This window comes from Symphalangus syndactylus, chromosome 6 (genome assembly GCF_028878055.3).
Source record: "Symphalangus syndactylus isolate Jambi chromosome 6, NHGRI_mSymSyn1-v2.1_pri, whole genome shotgun sequence".
Classification (NCBI taxonomy): Eukaryota; Metazoa; Chordata; class Mammalia; order Primates; family Hylobatidae; genus Symphalangus; species Symphalangus syndactylus.
In genome coordinates, this window is record NC_072428.2 from 126,294,702 (window position 1) to 126,318,687 (window position 23,986).

The following is a 23,986-nucleotide window of genomic DNA, read 5'->3' on the forward strand; positions in this document are numbered from 1 at the left end:
AATTTGGATGTGTTTTATTTCCTTCTCTTGCCTCATTTCTCTGGCTTTGACTTCTAGTACGATTGAATAGGAGTGGTAAAAGTGGGCATCCTAGTTGTGTATAGTTCTTAGAGGAAATGTTTTTAGCTTTTCCTTGTCAGTATGACATTAGGTATGGATTTGTCATATATGACTTTATTATGTTGAGGTATATTCCTTCGATTCCTAGTATGTTGAGAATTTTTCTTTTTCTTTTTTTTTGAGATGCAGTCTCACTCTGTCGCCCAGGCTGGAGTGCAGTGGCACAATCTTGGCTCACTGCAATCTCTGCCTCCTGGGTTCACGCCATTCTCCTGTCTCAGCCTCCCAAGTAGCTGGGACTACATCTTGAAAAGACACTGAATTTTACTAAATGCCTTTTCTGTGTCTTTTGCAATGACCATATGGTTTTTGTCCTTCATTCTCTTGGTGTGATGTATCACATGTATTGTGTTAAAACATCCTTGTATCCCTGGGATAAATCCTACTTGATCATGTTGTATTAGCTTTTTGATGTTCTTTTGGATTCAATTTGCTGGTATTTTGTTGAGAATTTTTCATCTATGTTCATCAGGAATATTGGCTGTAGTTTTTTTTTTGTTGTTGTTGTTGTGTCCTAGCCTGGTTTTGGTATCAGTGTAAACCTGGCCTCATAGAATGAGTTAGGGAGAATTCCCTCTTTTTGTTTTTTTAAACATGACTTGAAGAGAATTGTTGTAAGTTTTTCTTTACATGTTTGGTAGAATTTGGCAATAAAACCAACAGATCCTGGGCTTTTCGTGGTTGGGAGACTACTTATTATGGATTCAATCTTGTTACTTGTTTTGGGTCTGTTTGGATTTTCTGTTTCTTCCTAATTCAATCTTGATAGGTTGTATGTGTCTAGAAATATATCAATTTTTTATAAGTTTTCTATGCTGTTAACATACAGGTGTTTAAAGTAGTTACTCATAATCTTTTTTTTTTTTTTTTTTTGAGACAGAATCTCACTCTGTCACCCAGGTTGGAGTACAGTGGCATGATCTCAGCACACTGCAACATCTGCCTCCTGGGTTCACGCCATTCTGCTGCCTCAGCTTCCCGAATAGCTGGGACTACAGGCGCATACCTCCATGCCTGGCTAATTTTTTGTGTTTTAGTAGAGACAGGATTTCACCATGTTGCCCACGCTGGTTGCGAACTCCTGAGCTCAGGCAATCCACCCACCTCGGCCTCCCAAAGTGCTGGGATTACAGGCATAAGCCACCACGCCCAGCCCCTCATAATCATTTTTATTTCTGTGATATTAGTTGTAATGTCTTCTTTTTCATTTTGAATTTTGTTTATTTTTATATCCTCCCTTTTTTTCTTGATTAGATTAGTGGTTTATCAGTTTTGTTTATCTTTTTAAAAAAATTTTACTTTAAGTTCTGGGATACATATGCAGAATGTGCAGGTTTGTTACATAGGTATACATGTGCCATGGTGGTTTGCTGCACCTATCAACCCGTCATCTAGGTTTTAGGCCCTGCATGCATTAGGTATTTGTCCTAATGCTCTCCCTCCTCTTGCCCCTGACCCCCCGACAGGCCCCTGTGTGTGATGTTCCCCTCCCTGTGTCCATGTGTTTTCATTGTTCAACTCCCACTTATGAGTGAGAACATGCAGTGTTTGGTTTTCTGTTCCTGTGTTAGTTTGCTGAGAATGATGGTTTCCAGCTCAGTACATGTCCCTGAAAAGGACATTAACTCATTCTTCTTTATGGCTGCATAGTATTCCATGGTGTATATGTGCCACCTTTTCTTTATCCAGTCTATCATTGATGGGCATTTGGGTTGGTTCCAAGTCTTTGCTATTGTAAATAGTGCTGCAATAAACGTATGTGTGCATGTGTCTTTATAGTAGAATGATTTATAATCCTTTGGGTATATACCCAATAATGGGATTGCTGGGTCAAATGGTATTTCTGGTTCTAAATCCTTGAGGAATCACCATACTGCCTTCCACAAAGGTTGAACTAATTTGCAGTCCCACCAACAGTGTAAAAGTGTTCCTATTTCTTCACATCCTTGCCAGCATCTGTTGTTTCCTGAATTTTTAATGATCACCATTCTAACTGGCATGAGATGGTATCTCATTGTGGTTTTGATTTGTATTTTTCTAATGACCAGTGATAATGAACTTTTTTCCATGTTTGTTGGCCACATAAAGGTCTTCTTTTGAGAAGTGTTTGTTCATATCCTTTGCCCACTTTTTGATGGGATTGTTTTTTTCTTATAAATTTGTTTAAGTTCTTTGTAGATTCTGTATATTAGCACTTTGTCAGATGGATAGATTGCAAAATTATTCTCCCATTCTGTAGGTTGCCTGTTCACTCTTGATGATAGTTTCTTTTGCTGTGCAGAACCCTTTAGATTAATTAGATCCCATTTCTCAATTTTAGTTTGTTTCAATTGCTTTTGGTGTTTTAGTCATGAAGTCTTTGCCCACGCCTATGTCCTGAATGGCATTGCCTAGGTTTTCTTCTAGGGTTTTTATGGTTTTGGGTTTTACATTTAAGTCTTCAATCCATCTTGAGTTATTTTTGTGTAAAGCATAAGGAAGGGGTCCAGTTTCTGTTTTCTGCATATGGCTAGCCAGTTTTCCCAGCCCTGTTTATCAAATAGGGAACCCTTGCCCCGTTGCTTGTTTTTGTCAGGTTTGTTGAAGATCAGATGGTTGTAGATGTGCAGTTTTATTTCTGAGTTCTCGATTCTGTTCCATTGGTTCATATATCTGTTTTGGTACAAGTACCATGCTGTTTTGTTTACTGTAGCCTTTTAGTATAGTTTGAAGTCAGGTAGCATTATGCCTCCATCTTTGTTCTTTTTGCTGAGGATTGTCTTGGCTATATGGGCTCTTTTTTGGTTCCACATGAAATTGAAAGTAGTTTTTTCTAATTCTATGAAGAAAGTCAATGATAACTTGATGGGAACAGCATTGACTCTATAAATTACTTTGGGCAGTATGGCCATTTTCACGATATTGATTCTTCCTATCCATGAGGATGGAATGTTTTCCCATTTGTTTGTGTCCTCTCTTATTTCCTTGAGCAGTGGTTTGTAGTTCTCCTTCAAGAGTTCCTTCACGTCCCTTGTAAGTTGTATTTCTAGGTATTTTATTCTCTTTGTAGCAATTGTGAATGGGAGTTCACTCATGATTTGGCTCTCTGCTTGCCTATTGTTGGTGTATAGGAATGCTAGTGATTTCTGCACATTGATTTTGTATTCTGAGACTTTGCTGAAGTTGCTTATCAGCTTAAGGAGTTTTGGGACTGAGATGATGGGGTTTTCTAAATATACAATCATGTCATCTGCAAACAGAGACAATTTGACTTCCTCTCTCTTCCTATGTGAATACCCTTTCTTTCTTTCTCTTGCCTGATTGCCCTGGCCAGAACTTCCACTGCTATATTGAATAGGAGTGGTGAGAGAAGGCATCCTTGTCTTGTGCCAATTTTCTTTTCTTTTTTTTTTTGTTTATAAATAGATTTCTTTTTTTTTAATTTTTTTATTATACTTTAGGTTTTAGGGTACATGTGCACAATGTGCAGGTTTGTTACATATGTATCCATGTGCCATGTTGTTTTGCTGCACCCATTAACTCGTCATTTAGCATTAGGTATATCTCCTAATGCTGTCCCTCCCCCCTCCCCCCACCCAACAACAGTCCCCAGAGTGTGATGTTCCCCTTCCTGTGTCCATGAGTTCTCATTGTTCAATTCCCACCTATGAGTGAGAACATGCGGTATTTGGTTTTTTGTCCTTGCGATAGTTTACTGAGAATGATGTTTTCCAGTTTCATCTGTGTCCCTACAAAGGACATGAACTCATCATTTTTTATGGCTACATAGTATTCCATGGTGTATATGTGCCACATTTTCTTAATCCAGTCTATCGTTGTTGGACATTTGGGTTGGTTCCAACTCTTTGCTATTATGAATAGGTCTTGTGCCAATTTTCAAAGGGAATGCTTCCAGCTTTTGCTCATTCAGTGTGATATTGGCTATTGGTTGGTCATTATAGCTCTTATTATTTTGAGATATGTTCCATCAATATGTAGTTTATTGAGATTTTTTAGCATGAGTTTTGTTTGTCTTTTTAAAAAATAACCTTTTGTTTTGTTGATTCTTTTTATTGCTTTTTTAAGTCATTGTTTCATTTAGTTCTGCTGTGATTTTTTTTTTCCTACTAATTTTAAGTTTGGTTTGTTCTTGCTATTCAGATTCGTTGAGGTACAATCTTTAGATCTTTAGATTGTTTATGTGAAATCTGTTCACTCTTGGTGTAGCCATATATGGCTTTAAACATCTCTCTTAGCACTGCTTTCACTATATCCAATAGGTTTTGGCATGTTGTGTTTCAGTTTCATTTTTTTCAAGAAACAAAACAAATTTTTGATTACTGTCTTAATTTTTTTTATTGACCCAATTATCATTCAGGAGCATGTTGTTTAATTTCCCTGTATTTGTACAATTTCCAAATTTCCTGTTGGTACTTATTTCTAGTTTGATTCCACTTTGGTCTGAGAAGATACTTTGTATAATTTTGATCTTTTAAAAATTTGTTGAGACTTGTTTTGTGTTCTAGCATATCGCCTATCCTTCAGTGTGTTCCATGTGCCATGAGAAGAATGTTATCTGCTAGCTGTTTGACAAAATGTTCTGTAAATGCCCGTTAGGTCCATTTGGTCTAAAGTCCAGTTTAACTCCAATGTTTCTTTGTTCATTTGCTATCTAGAAGATCTGTCTGATGTTGAGAGTGGAGAATTGAAATCTACCATTGTTATTTTATTGGAGTCTATTTCTCTCTTTAGATCTAGTAATATTTCCTTTATATATCTTGTGCTCCAGTGTTATGTGAATATATATTTAGAATTATTATATCCTCTTACTGAATTGATCCCTTTATTATTATATGACCTATTTTGTTTCTTTTTACTCTTTATTACTTAAAGTCTGTTTTATCTCATATAAATATAGCTATTCCTGCTCACTCTAGGTTTTCATGCAATATCTTTTTCCATCCCTTTACTTTCAGTCTATATGTATCTTTACAGATGGGATTAGTTTATTGTAGGTATCATATAGTTGGATCATATTTTTAAATCCATTCAACCAGTCTGTATCTTTTAAGTGAAAAATTTAGTCTGTTTACATTTAAGGTTACTATAAGTATGTGAGATTTTGTTCCTGTCAGTTTGTTAATTATTTGCCAAATATTGTGTGTATTCTTTGGTCCTTTCTTTATATGTTATTGTTTATCATTGTGGTTTGGTGGTTTTCTGTAATGGCAGCATTTAAGTTCCTTCTCTTTCTCGTTTGTGTATTTGCTTTATCAGTGAGTTTTATACTTTAATGTGTTTTCGTGATAGTAGATATCATCCTTTTGAATTTGAATCCTTTGAATTCAGGTATAGGACTCCCTTAAGCATTTCTTGTAGGGCTAATCTAGTGGTGATTAATTCTGTCAGTTTTTGCTTGTCAGGGAAAGACTTTATTTCTCTTTCATTTATGGCAGGGAACTTTGCTAGTTGTAGTATTCTTGGCTGTCATTTTTTTTTTTCTTTCAGCAGTTTAAATACATCCTCTCATTCTCTTAGGCTGTAAGGTTTCTGCAGAGAAATACACTGCTAGTCTGATGGAGTTTCCCTTAAAAGTGACTAGATGCTTTTGTCTTGCTAGTTTTAGAATTCTTTCTTTGTTTTGACTTTCAACAGTTTAACTATTATGCACTACAGGGACCTTTTTAAAAATTGTATCTTTTTAAGGATCTCTGAGCTTCTGTATCTGGATATCTAAATTTCTTTCTAGTTGGGAAGTTTTCAGCTATTATTTTATTAACTAGGTTTTCCCTCCTTTTGTTTTTTCTTTGTTCTGGGACACTGAAAATTTGTATATTTGGTCACTTTATAGTGTCCCAATATGTCATGTGGGCTTTGTTCGTTCTTTTTCATTTCCTTTTACTTTTATCTGACTATTTCAGTCAGAAATAACCTGTCTTCAAAGTTGTGAAATTCTTTTTTGCTTGAATTAGTCTACTGTTGAAGTGCTCAAATATTTATTTTTTATTTTATTCAATGAATTCTTCCATTCTGGGAATTATGTTTTTTTTTTTTATGATATTTGTACCTATTGTAAATTTCTCATTCATATCCTATATGGTTTTCCTGATTTGTTTGTACTAGTTTATCTTCTCTTATATCTCACTGAACTTCTTGAATATCATTATTTTGAATTCTTTTGCTGGGGTTTCATAAATTCCTATTTCTTTGGAATCTGTTGCTGGAGAATCATTGTGTTCCATTGGAGGCATCATATTTCTTTACTTTTTCATGTTTCTTGTGTCCTTACATTGATATCTGCATATCTGGTGTAACAGTCACTTGTTCTAATTTTTTGGATTTGCTTTCATAGAGGAGGATTTTTTTTCTTGAAGTTAAATCTGTGGTATTTGTTGTGTAGGGCGCTTTGGCTTTGATTCTGGGTGTGTGCAGTAGTGTAGTCTTTGTATAATTTATTTGACTGTAATTAGTGTCAATAGTGTTTGTGATTTACTCAGTGGCTTAGGGTGCAGTTATTAGTGGAAACCATACTAAAGTTTTGTTGGAGGTAAAGATGCCAGTTGGGCTAGTCCTCAGGCCCCAGTGAGTGCACTGGTCGGATGAGTACACCTATCCTTAGGCCCCAGGTGGACAATGCTGGCACCAGTGTTAACAGATCCAGGCAGGCCAATCCTTGGGCCTATGGGCAGTTTTCCTGGGTGCCAGTAGTACCAGCAGATGACCAAGCTGGTGGGTGGGTCCACAGGCCCCTGGGCAGCAGGCCAGCTGTGGGATTCAGCAGTAGTTGTGGGATAACCTTCTGGCTTCCAAGCAGTCACACTGGTGTTGCCAGTGGTTGTGATACGCTGGATGGACCAGAACCCAGGCCTATAGGTTATGCATGCAGGTAGTTGTGGTAGCAGACAGGGTGAGCCCATCCTCAGCTCCCTGGGATAAGTGCATGGGTGCTAACGGTGGGTGACAGGACTTGGTGGTACCCAAACCCTCAAACACCATGCTCAGACACTAAGGAGGGCTGCAGAGCAACGCTGGGTGACCTTGACCTTAAGCTCCCTAGTAGTGCCTATGGACATTGGCTCTGGTGGCCAGGGGTTGGGTAATCCCCAGGCTCACAGCAAAGTGCTTGAGTCGAATTAGTAGTGGCTGTTCTGCACCTTGCTGATAGGGAGGGTGGGGGTGCTTTCATTGGCAGTGAATGTAGATAGGTGGCTGGGGAGAATGCACGTTGATCCCAAGCGGTGGCTGCAGGCAGGGAAGCCTGACCTCAGGATGTGTGAAAGTGCATGGCAGCCTGTTACTGGGATGGGCAGGGTTACTGCCAGTGGCCTGTGCTTTGGCCCCAGTGGCAGCAGCCAGCAGTGGTGGCAGCTGGAGGTGGGGGAGTCTGTCCTTCAGGCACATGAAAATGCTCAGCAGCTTTGCTGCTGGGGGCATCAGTGTTACTGCCAATGGCTTGTGTTTCAGCTCTGGCAGCAACAACCAGCTCTGGTGGTGGCTACGTGCAGGATACGTAAATGGGGCTTTAGGAATGTGTAGATGAAGGGGCTTTGGGGCCCCAGGGAAGGATGCAGTCTGGTGGAAGCTGGGTCCTCAAAATGGCGCCATGTCGTAGCTGCTTGGGACTCAGGGTATGTGTGGAACCCAGCATGAGCTCACTGTCTGGAATAATGCCATTGCACCTGTCTGCAGGTAGATCTCTACGTTAGTCTCAGGGCCTGCAAGGATGGAAAGGCTCTCCCATGACTAGTACTGGAGTAGCCTATGTGGGAATATGGGCCACTGGGGATCTTTCATTTACTGTTTCCCTGATTGGGAGAGCTCTCCCCAGCTGATCCTAGCCAAGCAGGCTGCCTTGCTTCTCTCTTCTTCATTGCATTAGTTGTTCCTATCACTTCTCTATTGAGTTCCAGTATTCCCTCCTAGTTGAGCTATTTAAAGTGTAATTATCTACTTAATACATTGGTTCTTCTCTGTGGAGGAGAATTGCCAGGTGCATCTCATCAGCCATCTTGAAGCCCCTCCCTCATTTCTGTTTTTGATTCTTCTGTTTGTTTCTGCTCTTAATAAATTAATTTTTTATTTACATAATTATTCAATTTCCGAGGTCAAATATAGACTTATTCACAAAATAACAGCAGAAAATCATCCAGCATATCCTTAAACAACTCCCTTGATGACAGATTAATCATTCCTAAAGTTAGGTAATTCCTTCTTCAAGTTTATTTTTTTTCTAGATGGAGTCTCACTTTTTCACCCAGGCTGGAGTGCAGTGGTGTGATCTTGGCTCACCGCAACTTCTGCCTCCAGTGTTCAAGCGATTCTCCTGCCTCAGCCTCCTGAGTAGCTGGGATTACAGGTGTGTGCCACCACATCCAGCTAATTTTTTGTATTTTTAGTAGAGATGGGGTTTCACCATGTTGGCCAGGCTGGTCTTGAACTCCTGACCGCAAGTGATCTTCCAACCTCGGCCTCCCAAAGTGTTGGGATTACAGGTGTGAGCCACTGTGCCCGGCCATTTCTAAGCCTCACTCCAAAGGCAAAACCCATAAATGAGAGAGAGAGAGAGAGAGAGAAAAGAAATTTTGTTGGTAAAGAAACAAAAAAGCAAATAAAACTATGTGGCAAAAGCATTGCATGAAAAATTACAAGGAAAAAACATAAATTGGGGAAATTATGTATATGCCTATATTTTTGCTGATAATCAGAGTCACACTTAATAAGATGCTATGTTTTAATCTACCGAATTGGCAAAGAATAAGAGGACTTTTAATGCCTAGTATTAGTAACGATGTAGAAAAATAAGCATTGTTGTGGAGGCAAGCATAGGTGATCTAGTATTTCTGGTTGGCAATTTAGCAATGTGACAAAGTTTAATAATATGCATATTTCTTGATTAAGCAGAAATGAGATTCTTAAAAATTTGTCTTAATCACAGAAATGGATAGAAGCAGAAAAATACATGTGTAAATTATTTTCTATTTGTATACTTGTTTTTAATAGTATAACATTAGAAAAAGCTGAGAAGTCCAAAAACATTTATTAAATAAACCATAGTAGATTTATACAAAGGAATACTCTGTAGGCATTATGGTAGATTATATATATGTATACACACACACATACACACACAAATATATATACTTATTTACAAGCAGTGACGTTCACTGTAGTTTTAAGAAAAAGTCCTTATTCTAAGATAATATGTTCAGTATGATTCTTGAAAGGAAATGAATCTATGTTAACACTGTTTGCTTTCTATTAAGGCAGTCCTTAAAGAAATTAGCAAAAAATGTAAAATGATGCCATTCTTCTCATTATTGTTTTGTTTTGGAAAATATAGATGTGTTTCATAAAATATATTATTTCTATGAATATATAATATAACATTAATTAGTAGGTATATTTCAATATTATTCTGTTTTAAATTTTAATATACTCAGTATTAAAAGTTATACTACAACCACATAATCCAAGGCTCTTTGGAGTCCTCAGTAAACTTTTGGAGTGTACGTAATCTGGAGACCAAACAGTTTGAGAATGGTTAAGCTGGAGAGATGGTTAGAGGCTAAAACATGACTGGTTGGCTGTATAAAGCTAAGGAGTTTTGGTTTCATCTTAAAAATTATGGGGAGATACTTAAATATGTTAGATAGGGAAGTGACAAATTAAATTTATTGATTGATTGATTGTAAAATATTAGTTTGCCTGTCTTTTGGAGGATAAATGAATGGAGGCTTTGAGAGGAGGCTTAGTGATAAGGTAGCAAGCTTTTCCAGAAGTTCAAGTTAGAAGCAATGAAGGGTTCAAAGTGTAACAAAGGACTGGTCAGAGTCAAGTTGAGAGAGAACCTGCATCTATGTAGGACTTAGCAACAGACTCTATAGGGCTTCACGACCAGTATGGTACAATGCATGGGGTGAATGAAAGCTATGACTCCAAGATGCCTCATAGGTATCTGGGTTGGATATTCAGGGGCTACTATACTCGGATCTCCCCAGATCTGTGTGTGTGTGTGTGTGTGTGTGTGTGTAGTGGGGTTGGGGCAAGGGAGCTCTCTAGGTTCTTCCGCGTTCTTTTGCCTCATTGGAAGATGCTTGACAACTCCTGGAACCACTTTCCTCATGTGGTCAGAGGAAAGTGACCTGGAAAGTACCTGGAAGTTTACGTTCCTGTATTATTCTGTTCTCATGCTGCTGATAAATACATACCTAAGACTAGGTAATTTATTTTTTAAAAAAGAGGTTTAATGGACTCACAGTTCCACGTGGCTGGGGAGGCCTCACAATCATGGTGGAAGGCGAAGGTCACGTCTTACATGGCAGCAGACAAGAAAGAATGAGAGCCAAGCAAGAAGGGAAACCCCTTATAAAACCATCAGATCTTGTGAGACTTACTCACTACCATGAGAACTCTGGGGGAAACTGCCCCCCATGATTCAGTTATTTCCCACCGGGTCCTTCCCACAACATATGGAGATTATGGGACCTACAATTCAAGATGAGATTTGGGTTTGAACACAGCCAAACCGTATCAGTTTCCCCTACCCTCCACCCTGAGGTGGTTTTTGCCAGGAATGGTATGTACAGGAATATGAAAGCCCAGGGTCTTCTTTCTGGAGTGGCATGAGCCAAGGGAGGTAATGTTCATTCCAGACTTCCTCTGTGTGATAAAGCTGAGGCTAGAATTTTGCTGAGATCACACTGTTGCTTGGCTTCTTCCTTTTCCCATTCCTCTTTCCCTTCCTCCCTCAGAGATTTCTTCTGGGAGCACTTTCTTGCTCTGTCACTGCACATGAATATTCATCTCAGTCTCTGCTGCTGTGGGACTTGACACAGGACTGGAGTCATGCTGACCTTGCATTTCACTTAGATAGATTATATCAGGTATGGAGCAGATTACAGAGAGAGGAGAGTAAGTTCATTTTTGGACATGTTGATTATAAGTACATTTGGATCATTTTATGGAAATATCTAGTAAGTAGTTAGATCTGAGTTAGAAATATTGATTTGAAAGCCATCAGGATTTAGGTGCTGGTTGAAGCCATGAGTATGAATGAGGCTAAATCAGGAGAGTGTATGGAGCATCTAAAACTGAGGACTGGGTCATGTGGGCATTTTGACAGTTGCAATTAACATGTTCCTCATATAAATCCTTTCCACACAAGTAGCAGTTTACATCTTCATATTCAGAAACATCATATTGTTTGACCTTTACAATAACAAAGGAAGGTGGGAGGCTATGTGTCATTATTGTCATTTTTCAGATGAGGAAATTAAGACTCTGAGAATTTATGTGAAACACTCAAAGTCACAACAGTGACAGGACTAGCGCAAAATCCAGGTCATTTAATTTCTGGCACAGAGCTTTTCCTGCCACTTTACAACTGCTTTTGAAAAAATGTAATTGTTTTGGTATATACTTTTGCAATGTATAGGAAATAGTCTTCTTTCTTGCAGCCTCAGCATTCTTATGGACTCATATTACATCTGCTCCAGCTTTTCTGGTATCCTCATCAATTTATCATGATCTGTTGCAGGACAACTTTGTTTTCCATAGCCCAGAAAATCACTTCCTTCAGGAAGCCATTGTGAACAAACTGCAGCCCTTGGTTATTTCTTACTTAATAGTGTTGCATGGATTTTATATTATATTCATTCTCACGTGTTGATATGCTACTTTTGTGTTTCTTTCTTTTCTCGTTTTGTATATTTTTGTTTTTATTCTTCCAACTATCTTGTAGGACAATATTTAAAATATTCTCTTTTATACAAAATGAGTGTTTCCATTACTTTTTTGGGAAATAAAGAAAATATAATTCTACATTATAACAACTTTTTTGTATATTTTATTTTAGTCATTATTTTTTCCACATGCTTATGCTGACATTCTTGAAGTTTTCGATTGTTCAGCCACATTGTTATTTGGTGCATAAATCCGTCTTGCAACTATTTTTTTTTCTTCCTTAGTATATATTACAATGCAGTATATACAATAGGGATGTTGTTGCTGCTTGGCAGTTCATTTGGTGAGAGAGGGACTTGAAAAGATGACTCAGATATTTCAGTCAGGTCAAAGATGGTCAGAGAGTAAATGTGCTATGAGGAGATGACTTTTTGCTGAGGGGGAGATTTTGACTTTAGTAGAATAAAATGTTTAAAAGATTTAATTGAGCCAATTGTCATCACTATGTTAGGATGACCCTATTGGGTGAGCTTGTGTCTTTACTTTCCTGTCCCTACTGGGACTATTTGGACAGCTGGGTGTGTATCAGATAAAGTTAGTACACAGTTTGGTTTTATTTGCCTCTTATTCAGCTGTCAAAGCAGGATTATGACCCCCTTTCAGAGTATAACGTAAAATACTTTTCTGGACTTTGCTTATTTTTTTTAAGTAAAGAGAGTCCTAACAGGTCACATGTTTCATCTCTAGCCAAGAAACTTTACAGTCAAGGTTTCCAAGTTATACTGTAAGTCTGTCTGGCTAGCATCCTTTCTTGGCATGATAACATCATTGTATATAACTACAGCCCACCATTAATCTGAGTGTATTAGACTTTCAAACATTCATTCCTCCAGACTATAAGCTGGATTTGCACTTTGCTGGATGACATTTAAGCAGTTTACTTGGACGTAACATATTCCCAGCACAGCATGAAAATACATTTACTAAGGGCTTTGTGTCTGTGGTTTAGATGAAAATAGAGTAAAGCTTCCTCCCTCTTGAGATGTTTAGATAAGGTTTAATTGATTTTGAAGATACATTAGCATGACCACAATGCTTTAAAACAAATGAACTTTTTTTTTTTAATAAAGCAGGTTGCATTGGGGGTTTGACTTAAAAGCTTTGAAATAGTGAAATGGCAAAGAGCTTTTTTACCTTTTTTAAACTTAGAGAAAGTACGCCCCCGAAATATTTCTAATTTATGTTTATGCTTCTAAAGTTTGAATAGAAATAAACTTGCTTCTGGAGAAAAGGCTTTTTATCATGGGGGACTTGAAGTTACGAGCTTTTTCACAAGACAGTGTTGGAAACATATGTCCTTGTTGTCAGACTAATGCACCTTTATTGACTTAAAGCTTAGAAGGAAATCAATAGATTTTTGGAGACACATAGGAGACTGCAGGCCTTCCATTTATGAATACGATGAATTGAAATGGTCTTTAGACTGTCTGCATTAGCATCGCCACTTGCCAATGTGGTATTGAACATATGGCTCTGCTGAAACAAGTAATGATGCTCCCCTAGACTCTTGCTGAAGCACTTGACTTCAAACTGTGTGCTAACCAACTTCTACTTAAAACCCTACTGAGAGCAGTGCCCTGTAGGTAAAACAGTCTGTGAAACATGGTATCCACTCAGCTCTCTGGGTAATCACCTCTATCTTGAGTTGGAAAGAGCACTAGAAAGTTACATAGTTGTTTTACACTAAGTTATCTTCTGAACAATCACCTTCACAGAATTAAATTTAAATGTTATATCTTTGGTTTTGTTTGTATCTGGTAGATAATTTTGGTCAAAGACAAACTGTCCATCATTCTGTGTATACAATGTCATTTGATAAATTTATTTTGAATTTATAACCAAGGGAGAAGTGTATGTGCCCATTTTTCTCTCTAGCTCTCTTTCTGACTTTCTGTATCTATTTCTTTTTCTCTCTTAAAATTGATTTGCTTTCTTCAAACAAATAACTTGAAATATTCAACATACTCATTTTCTTGCCTCTGAGGAAATGTAGAACAAAATTGAATAGGCAATCACAATAATTATATCAAACCTCATTCTTAGCATTTTTGCTTTCTTTTGCTCTTCTTATATCTTTGATATGTTATTTTTTCCAGAACTTTGTTATATACATGAATTTTATTTTAAGGTGCCTTAGATCCCTTTTGAGAAGCAGAAAGTAATAAGCAAACTGTTAAGGGAAGGCTAGAAAGAGATGATCAGAGGCCAGAGGATAATGAGTCTATAAACTATAGAAACGTAAAAGGAAAATGGTATTTTTGATTGTCACTTTACTGCCAAGGTGACTGCTTGTGTTTCCAGCCAACGAATGGTCATATATTCACTAGCAATACTTAACAAGTCTTGGGCACACCATATAATATGCTTTCCTGTAGACACTATTGATTGAGAGAAATAGTGGACATGAATAATTATATGTGGATTTAAAAAGTCCATGTATGGAATTCCATTATAAAAGATTGTGAAAGAAATATATAGAACTAAATGTTTGGGCCAAAACAAAAGCACAGTGAATTACCATATTATTTGCTTCTCTCGTAAATTTTCAGTAATGGCTTTTATATGAACCAACATTTGCTCAAAGGATATAGAAACTTGGAATCCTTGGTCATCTGAAAAATATCAGAAATGAAGCTAATGTAAATTTAATGAAGCTAGAGGAAGACATTATTATTTACTTAAAACATATTTACATGCAACCTTTTAAAATTACATTTATTTCTCGTATAGGGTCCTATATATACGCTTGAAATAATGCACATATTAAGATATGATAAATTTCAAAATGAGAAACATAGAGTTCTCAGGCTCGAATTGGCTGAAATTGGCTGAAATGTTATTTTCTTGAATTGGCTGAAATTGGCTTGAGATGGCCTTTACTCTCCCATTCCTGTCTTTAACCTTATGCAGACATTGCTTCCAACAAGCACAGCTGATAGCGAGTGATCATGAAGCAATCTTTTCCCCTCTTTCTCTTTCCATTGAAATTACTGTTTAGAGTTATTTACCTTCCTGGATGAAAAGTATGACAGTTTGTGGTCACTTTTATGGAACAGAGTTTTTCTCTCATTGTAACTCATAAGACATGGACTCAGAATTTCAAGGTCTAATCTCATATAATATTCAAAATTTCAATTTTTGCTTTAATGTTAAAGCTTCTCTTTTTTCTCTTCTCCCCTATCTTGGTGGCTGGTTTCTACTTCTCAAAGATCAGAATAGGGGGAGAGAGAAGAGGAAAGGGGCAGGAAAGTTCCATCTGGTGTGGTTGTAATGTAGCTCCTATGCTTTCTAGACTTGCAGGTGATGAAAGCTCACTTTTTTTTTCTTGTGGGAGGCTTTTACACGGGTTCTTCAGAGACTCCCATCACTGGGGATCCCTCAGTTGAAACTCTCTGGAGATGACAAATGCATCTCTATTTCTGTTAGTTGCTTGATTCTTTCTTAACCCCTTTTCATTAAACAATACCATTCATTCTCTATCTTTTCTCTCTTCTTTTCTGCAGGATGTACTCACATCCCAACAAATTGAAAATGCTGACCAATCCCAGCACAGCCAACTCGAATTTGCTCTTCCATCAAAGTGACCAGCACCTCATTTCTTCCTCTTTAGAATTTATAGGTGAGTCAGCAGTCCACTAGGACTCTGTAAATACAGGGTACACAGAAGAAGCTCTTGTTGGGGGCCACGTTGTCTAGTGAGAGAGGACACACTACATTATCTTAAAGCTTTAAGGTAAAACATTCCGTTTGTCTTTTTATTGGGTGAATGGGAAGAACTACTGGAACGGTTGTAGTTACTGAGTCTTCTGGAATCATAGTGTAAGTTAGTGAAGGTTTACACAACTGTGATTGCAGAACAAGAATATAAATGGTGTCAAACTATGCAATATAGCATAAATATTCAGATGAAAAAAATCAAGTGGTAGAGAGAGGGAAGACAGGTGATGAAATAGATAGGAACTCTAAACCATGTACTGTATAAAGCTAGAAATCCAGAGAAAATCTCTAGTTGTTTGATCAAAAAATAAATATTAAAATATGTGACTTAAAGTTACAAAGGTAACAGAGATATATATTGTAATAGTGATTTAACTCTAGTAGAAGGAATAGAGGAGGGATTTTTAGTGCTGTGCAGTTGAATCCTGTCTTGTTTAGTTGAAGCAGATAATGTTTGAAATGGATGAATTTTAAAATATATTTGCATAAACATATTATTTAGAGTCTTGAACAGAGAATAGGAGTGAGAAAGGTGAATTGAGAGAGGATTGCGTTTCATTAGGGTTCTCCCATTTTCCTTGTTCTTATCTTTTTTTTTAATAATGTGTGTACGAATTCCTCTAATGAAATTTAAAATATTAATTTTTAAAATATATTTTTAAAATTATATACAAAATATATAGATGAGAATATAAATGGAATTATGTGGAAAAATGTATAGACAAAAATATATCATTATTCAGTATGAAAAAAGTAAGGAGGTAAATTATTGCTGCAAGATATTAAAATAGTATAAAGTTATATTATTTAATATGATACAAACATAAGCATCTTCAGAAAGCTCAAAGAAACAGAAAAATACCAAAAGGGCATTTTAGTACATACATAAACTAAATATGTGAAAATGATTTACTAAAAAATCTTTGGGGAAGAGAAAGGTTATTTAACAAGTGGGTTTAGGTCATTTTTAAATAAACATGTTGCCTAGAACTGTATCCCATATTAAAATAAATTCCAGATCATTATGAACTTATAAATATTAAGCCATGAAATGCCTAGAAGAAAGCTCTGGGTGTTTGTTTATCTGAGTTATACATTAGGTAAGACCTCCTATACTTCAACCAAATGGAAGAATTTGCTAAAGAAAGGACAGAGATTTAACAAATGTCAAGGGTTTAAACTGTGTGCGTTAAACTAAAAGATGGCAAATAAAAATAATTACAACAAATATTAAAATGCTTAATATTAATTTATAAAGAAGTAATTAAATTAATTTTTATTTTGTCACATGCAGTGCCAGAGTTCCAGCACCAAACATGACAGACATGGTCTTAAAAATCAATGAGAAAAACCCTGAGACTCCAATAGATAAATGGGCAAAGATCATGCATGCTTAGTTCACCAAAGAGGTAATGCAAATAAGTCATAACCATTGGGAAAATATTTGGCTTATTACATGACCAAAGCTTACAAACAAAAATCAGATTTTAATTATATTAATTAAATATAAAAAGCTGTTTTAAAAGGGAATACCCAATGTTGGCAAGTGTCATGAAGTGGGTGCTCCAGAGACAGTGGAAAAGTGCAATTTTTTTTTTTTTTTTTTTGAGACAGAGTCTTGCTCTGTCGCCTAGCTGGAGTGCACTGGCGTGATCTCGGCTCACTGCAACCTCCACCTCCTGGGTTCACGCCATTCTCCTGCCTCAGCCTCCTGAGTAGCTGGGACTACAGGCACCCGCCGCCACGCCCAGCTAAATTTTTATATTTTTAGTACAGACGGGGTTTCACCATATTAGCCGGGATGGTCTCGATCTCCTGACCTCGTGATCTGCCTGCCTTGGCCTCCCAAAGTGCTGGGATTACAGGTTTGAGCCACCACACCTGGCCAAAAGTGCAACGTTTTAACCTTTTGAGAAAGTAATTCAGGAAGATGAGTAAAGAGTTTTAAAGATGCTCATATACGTAGGGCCAGAAATTCGATTTCTAGTGTTTTTGTAAGGTAATTCAGACTAGTGAAAAAAATCGAGACTTTCTAAGTACTCAGCCATAAGGAACTACCTAAGTAAAGTAAGAAATAGTATATTTGATATAATTGCGGGCATTAAATATGATATTCACATGGAGTTGTGAAATACATGGAAAATGTTTATGATAAAATTTTAAAGCAGAACAAAAAATGATATCAAGTATGGAAAGCAATATGTAGAAAATGCAAGAAATTATGCAAACATTTTAACAATTTCTCCAGGAGTTGGAGTATGATTTTTAAGTAGTTTGACTATTTTTTCTACCTTGTACTTTCTCCAAAATGAATTTGTATTGTTTTCATATTGAGAACAAAACACAGACAGATACTAAACAGCTAGCTTAAATTCTGTTTGTTAGTTGTGGAAACTTGGGCAAGTGACCCCTTTTGTGAGGGGGAACATTACAGCTCACCCGGTTTCGTTGGAACTCTACCTAAGCTACGAAAATGATTTTTGTTTTGCCGACTTCTGATAACACAGTCCAGTATGTCCCTCATTTACTTGTCTTCATTTCAGCCACTGAATTACATTAATAGCCCTTAAATATATTTCTCCCATGTAGGGAAAAATTATGCCCAAGACAAGGGAGCAAGTTGATGTTGTCCATCTGGGTTTGTGCCCATTATCTCCCGACCTGGAGTTATTAGCTGAGTTTACAATGTGAACACTTATTTTCTTGTAGCCTTTAACCTCTCATTGGTCCATATTTCTCACTTTTTTAAAGAATGTGGCCTTTTGACTTCCACTGTGCACCAATAAACTGAAATTAGACAGAAATGGGACAATCTCCTTTGTAAGAAGCCCCAATATTTCTGTACTTGGAAAGTAAATTAATTGTTTTCTCCCCTTGATTCCTTCTTTGGATGGCCTTTGACTTGCCTCTCTTGAAGCAGCCAGTGTTTATACAAGGCAAGCTCTGTACCAACTGTCATTCTTTGATACACCCCTTCATAAACCTGGGGCCAAGAGGAAAAAAAAAAAGTACAGGAATAATAAGAAAAAATAGAGGAATAAGTCAGCTTGGGACTGGATAGCCTGCTAGCAAAAATGAGATTGGCTTTCGAGTTTGAAGAGGTTTGTTCTTGAGAAAATGTATTTCAATCAGCTCTCTAATACTCAGGTACCCAATAAGTTATTGATTCTTTCCAGTTGGGAACATAATGTAATAATATGCTAGTCCATTAAGTCAGAGCTTCATCTTTTGCACAATTCATATTTTAAACTTTAAAGAGGCTCACAACTGAGCTTTCACAAACAGTAGATGTTTACTTTCTTTCCACTAAAATAATCATTGCAAATACCCCTCTGAGAATGTATATTTTCAGATGCCAGGTAATCAAAGCTTAGTTGTACTCAGAGGCTTTTTTAGAACCAAATGGAAAATAATTGCTTTAAAGTACCCACTTGTGAGGATTTCTGCTCATCAGTATAATTGCCAGCATCCACTGTCTTTCTACCACAATAAATTCACAATGATTCATTAGCTTCTATTAGGCGGGATGAAATAGATCATCTTGTTAACATTAACTTTGATTTTTAAATGACTTTACTTGACTTCATATTGGGATTACAGTTTGCACATAAACTGAAATAATAAATGCCCCCTGCCCCACTTTAAAGGTAGTAGAAAAGAATAAAATTAGAACTCAGCCAGCCTTGCAGGATTTAGATATGAGCTCTCACTGTGGGTATTTACTCTAGGAGTATTTTTATATCTTCTCTTTTGTCAAAGGAATTTAATTTCTTGACCATAAGCCTTTGCACACAGTACCCAGCAGTTGGCAAATAATCCTTAGGATGTGGTACCAAGTACCTTTGTCCAGCCATTTCTTTAGCATCAAATGAATAGGATGATTACTGCAAAAACTGCTGGGTGAGAATGCTTGTCAAAAACTTTGTAATCTTATTTAACATATTCCCTAGATTGATGAGATCATAATTAATGTACCTCAAGACTACTTTGTATATGTGGAGATTGGTCAAAGGTTAAGACATCTTTGTTGATTTTGGTTTTTAAACAGCCTGGGAAATATATCCTGTCTTTATCTTTGCCATAAAAATGGCTGTAGTAATTGAATACTTGCATCAACTACCTTGATGGGACCCTGTCAACTCACTGAGGGGTCAACCTTAGCTTTCTAAGGTCAATAGAAGTGAGCATCTCCGTCATCTCAGTCTCCCCCAAGTTGGTGAGCGTCCTGAGTGTGTGGGTCACCAACAGTCCACCTAGTGACAGCCTCTGGGCAGTACTGTCCACATTCCTACTCTGTCTCAGCCTCCTCCACCAACCCAGGATCCCGTCCTCCAGTTTCTAGGTCTAGTATAGTTGAAAACAAAAATTAAATGAAAAACAATGACTGTCCATAGGATATTTTAAAAGTTCCAATTGAAAGTGCAGATAGAACTTTTAATGATTGCTTTAAACACAAATAAACTGAGTCCTCATTTAACTATTTTAGACTGTTTCAATATAACAAAATGAAACAGAGAGGACTTTAAGGCAAAAATGTTTCAGAGAGAGGACTTCAAAAAGATGACTGGGGGTCAGAGAGGGGCATGATTGTCAACCATGCATGGTGAGCCAAGCAGGTAGCAAGCAGGGGTGTCTGGCCAGGGCCTAAAACAATAAAATGACATGAATACAGGCCTTAGCAAGTTAACAAGTGGCCAGAGTGCAGGAGAGCAGAACAGACAAATCACAGTTTCTTCACTTGCACAGTGAGCAGGGACTCACTTCACAGCAAACCCAACACACCCTATGCTGCGTCTAACCATTTGTTCAGCAGGCTATAGAGGTGGCCTATATCCAGCACAGCACCAATGATTTGTACAACTACACTGAAGGGAAGCAAGAAGCATTTCTTTAAAAAAAAAAAAAAAATTAGTGGGTATTTCTCCTTTGGTGCTTGGGAAGCAGTAACCTAGTTTCTGGGCTGGCTGAAGAGAAATAACAAAGTGCCTGATTTTTCAGTGTTGGGTCATTTCTAGAAGAAATAACTAGATGAAAGGATACCCATCAAAGTCTTTTAGAGTTAAACCAGGGCAACTTTCAGTTGTTTGGATGAATAACCTTAATTCCTATTAATATAAGCGGCGTTTGTCCTGTAGTGGAAGATCTAAATGTATTGTGATGCAAATTTAATTTGGTTGAAAGCTTGCAATGCCACTAAAAGTCTGAGAACTGCAAGTTTAAGACCTTTAAAGCTAGAGCTGAATAAACATGGGTATACTGTGCATTCTGGTATGTATAATAATTTGTTCTAATAAATGTTTTGTTGATGTAGGTGAGGGATGGGAGACAATATTTGAACATAGGCTATTTTAGTCTTTCTATCCTTAAAACATCAAAACATAAGATTTGTAAGAAAGAATAGTTACCATGGAGTATTGGGGCAGCAGTCTGTGTCTTTGATGCAAGACAAATATGGGTCAAAATTGGAGGAAGCACACAAAGTTTACACATCTGACATTTATTAGAGGTTTTATAAATGTTTGCTGTCTGACTGATTGGTTGAAGGAATACACGAAGTAGACTGTTTTACGTACTACCCAACTTCTCCCATGTCTCCTTCTGTGCCTAGTATTGCATTTGCTGTTTGCCTCACCTCCACATAGCAGTACCTCATGTGGTTGCCTGATCTCCTGGGGGTGGGGAGGCTGAGAGGTTGCGATCTAGACTTGTTCTGACCATGCACTCACACTGTGAAACTTCATTTCCCTTGTCTACTTTATCAACCTCTGGAAAGGTATCTTATGAGACTACTTCCAAGCTGTAAATTATCCACAGGTAGCTTGAGACTTAACCAAATGAGTATCTTCTTCAAATTTTAGATGACAAATTTAGGGTTGGAAGCTTCCTGAAAAAATCTCCCAAACAACTCAAGATAGCTGCCAAGAAGCCAGGATAGAAAAACTCTGGGTTTCAATTCTCATTTGAGTTGAGAATCCAGAAGAGTGAGCCTTCTCAATTCAGGAAACAAATTTCCAACTCAGATAGTTCAATGACCGCATACTATATTTGATGGATTCCAAGGTGCAAATTTTAACATCTCTGTGTTAGGCTATATTTTACAATAAATACCATCGAGCAATTGCTGATGGCTAGGCCAGTGTGGTACAGTTGACATTGCCTGAGTTGTGAAAACAGCAAAAGCATCATCATAAAAAGTTGCAGAATGACTGACATCTGCTCAGAAGAAAATCCTGGAGAAAACAGTGGGACACTCTTTTAGCTTCTAGGAACCAAATGATTGCAGAGAAAGGGGCTTATTCTAGCTCTTGATTGCTCAAGGCTTAGCCCGGAAGGATTTTAGTTCTTTTTGTAAATTTTTTAAAGGAATATTGTATCAACAATATAGACATTAATGATACTGAGTTTGAAAGTAATCACAAAAGTGTCGAACTATGATCATGAAGTTTTAGGAATATACATTAACCTGAGGTCCCCAACCCGTGGGCCATCGACTGGTACTGATCCGTGGCCTGTTAGGAACCAGGCTGCACAGCAGGAGGTGAACAGTGGGCCAGTGAGCGAAGCTTCATCTGTATTTACAGCTACTCTCCATTGCTCATATTATCACCTGAGCTCCGCCCCCTGTTAGATCAGTGACAACATTAAATTCCCATAGGAATGTAAACCCTATTGTGAAGTGTGCATGTGAGGGATCTAGGTTGTGTGCTCCTGTGAGAATCAATTGCCTGATGATCTGTGACTGTCTCCCATCACCCCCAGATGGGGTAGTTTATTAATAGTTGTGGGAAAACAAGCTCAGGACTCCCACTGATTCTACATTATGATGAGTTGTATAATTATTTCATTCTATGTTACAAAGTAATAATAATAGAAATAAAGTGTGCAGTAAAGGTAATGCCCTTGTATCATCCCAAAAATATCATCGCCAACTTCCCAGGGTCTGGAAAAATTGTCTTCCATGAAACTGGTCCCTGATGCCAAAAAGGTTGGTGACTACTGCATTAACCAATATATTTCATCTGTGGTTTTGTTTCATGTGTGTACAATGGTAATAAATTATAAAAATAAGTGTCTAAATACATATAAGAGAGCTTTCCAATTTGCGCATAATTCTAAGTGGTGAGACTACACGGTATCATAGTTTAATAAAGCAATGTTTTTCCTTCTGGTTAGTACATAAAATAATAAGGCTGCTTCTCAAGTGAGAAGTGAATAATAATACTAATCATGGGCCTCCTAGGATCTACAGTGTCACATCTAAGCACATCTGATATATTTTCAAAAAGTTCCGAGAGAAATGCTCTTTATTTCAGGGTTTACAAATTACTCAAAGTAGAAAAATCAAGGATGTCAACATGCCAAACCTAGGATTTAATTAACTGGTAAATTTAGAAAATGACATTAAAACAGAGGAATGCAGTATTAGTAGCTATGGGAAGATGGGCCGATGAGTGTGCTGGTAAATGTGTTGTACGGGAATTTTGGTTAACAGGCACTCATTCTGCACACAGCATCTGCACTGGGTTGTTACGTTTTCCCTGAAACTAATTTGAGATTTCCTCAGGTTGTGACAACTTGATGAGGAAAATAGGCCATTCCTCTGATTGTTAGCTAACCTCACCATCTCTCTCTTTTTTTTAAAGGAAGAACAAAGTTATTTATAGACCCTATTAATTTAGCTTAAATGATTCTAGTTACTGGATATGCGTAATCAGCTTTTTCCTCTTTTCTACTTAGAGTTGGCTGGAAATGCATTGGATGAAAGATTAGAAAAATGTATCATTTAAGAGCATCCATAACTGCCTCTAATGTCATAATGCAAGTTCAGTTATTGGGCTATGTGTAAAATAGGCAGATTCAGTCCTCTGTGGTAGGAGGTCAGATTGTTTGCTTGTGCTTACAAACATGTGTAAGCATACGTGTTTGTAAGAGGCTCTTAACTTGAGAAGTGCCCCTTAATGTCACACTGAATGGAACTGGAGTACACTCTTCTGTATTTTCAAGCACACATAGCTAATTCACAGTGGGAACTTTTAAAAAAGATTTGAGGAAGATTTCCTACTGGGAGATTAGCAAAGGGATTATTTGGTGGGGACCATGGGAGGATTTTGTTTTTCCCTGGGTAACCAGCAGCCTTCTGGTTAATGAAAGTGTCCATTATTCAGTTTAATGGGCCCAACCTGTGTTATTATAATAGCAATGGGAGTCTGTTGCCTGTGTGGTCCTAGGGAGATGACAGACAGGGAGAGAATTTGGGAAGCTGTGTGGAATAATGGCCAAATTTTTTTTCTGATGGTGGGATCAATTTGAGCTACCATGCCATCAACCTGGTCAAACCACTGGAAGGTGGTAATGAAAAATTACTTTTTTTTTTGGAAGTAATTTCAAATTTTGAAAAAAGTTGCCCCAATAGCACAAAAAAATTTCC

General features: G+C 37.3%; 1 long non-coding RNA gene across 1 annotated transcript in view; it reads left to right on the forward strand.

Annotated features, from left to right (window-relative positions):
* The window catches only part of LOC134737051 (uncharacterized), a 345,347-nt gene that overhangs the window by 222,665 nt on the left and 98,696 nt on the right, over window positions 1-23,986 (forward strand). The window contains exon 3 of the long non-coding RNA XR_010121613.1: window positions 15,345-15,460. This is a non-coding gene — a long non-coding RNA (uncharacterized lncRNA). The remainder of the gene's footprint in view (window positions 1-15,344; window positions 15,461-23,986) is intronic.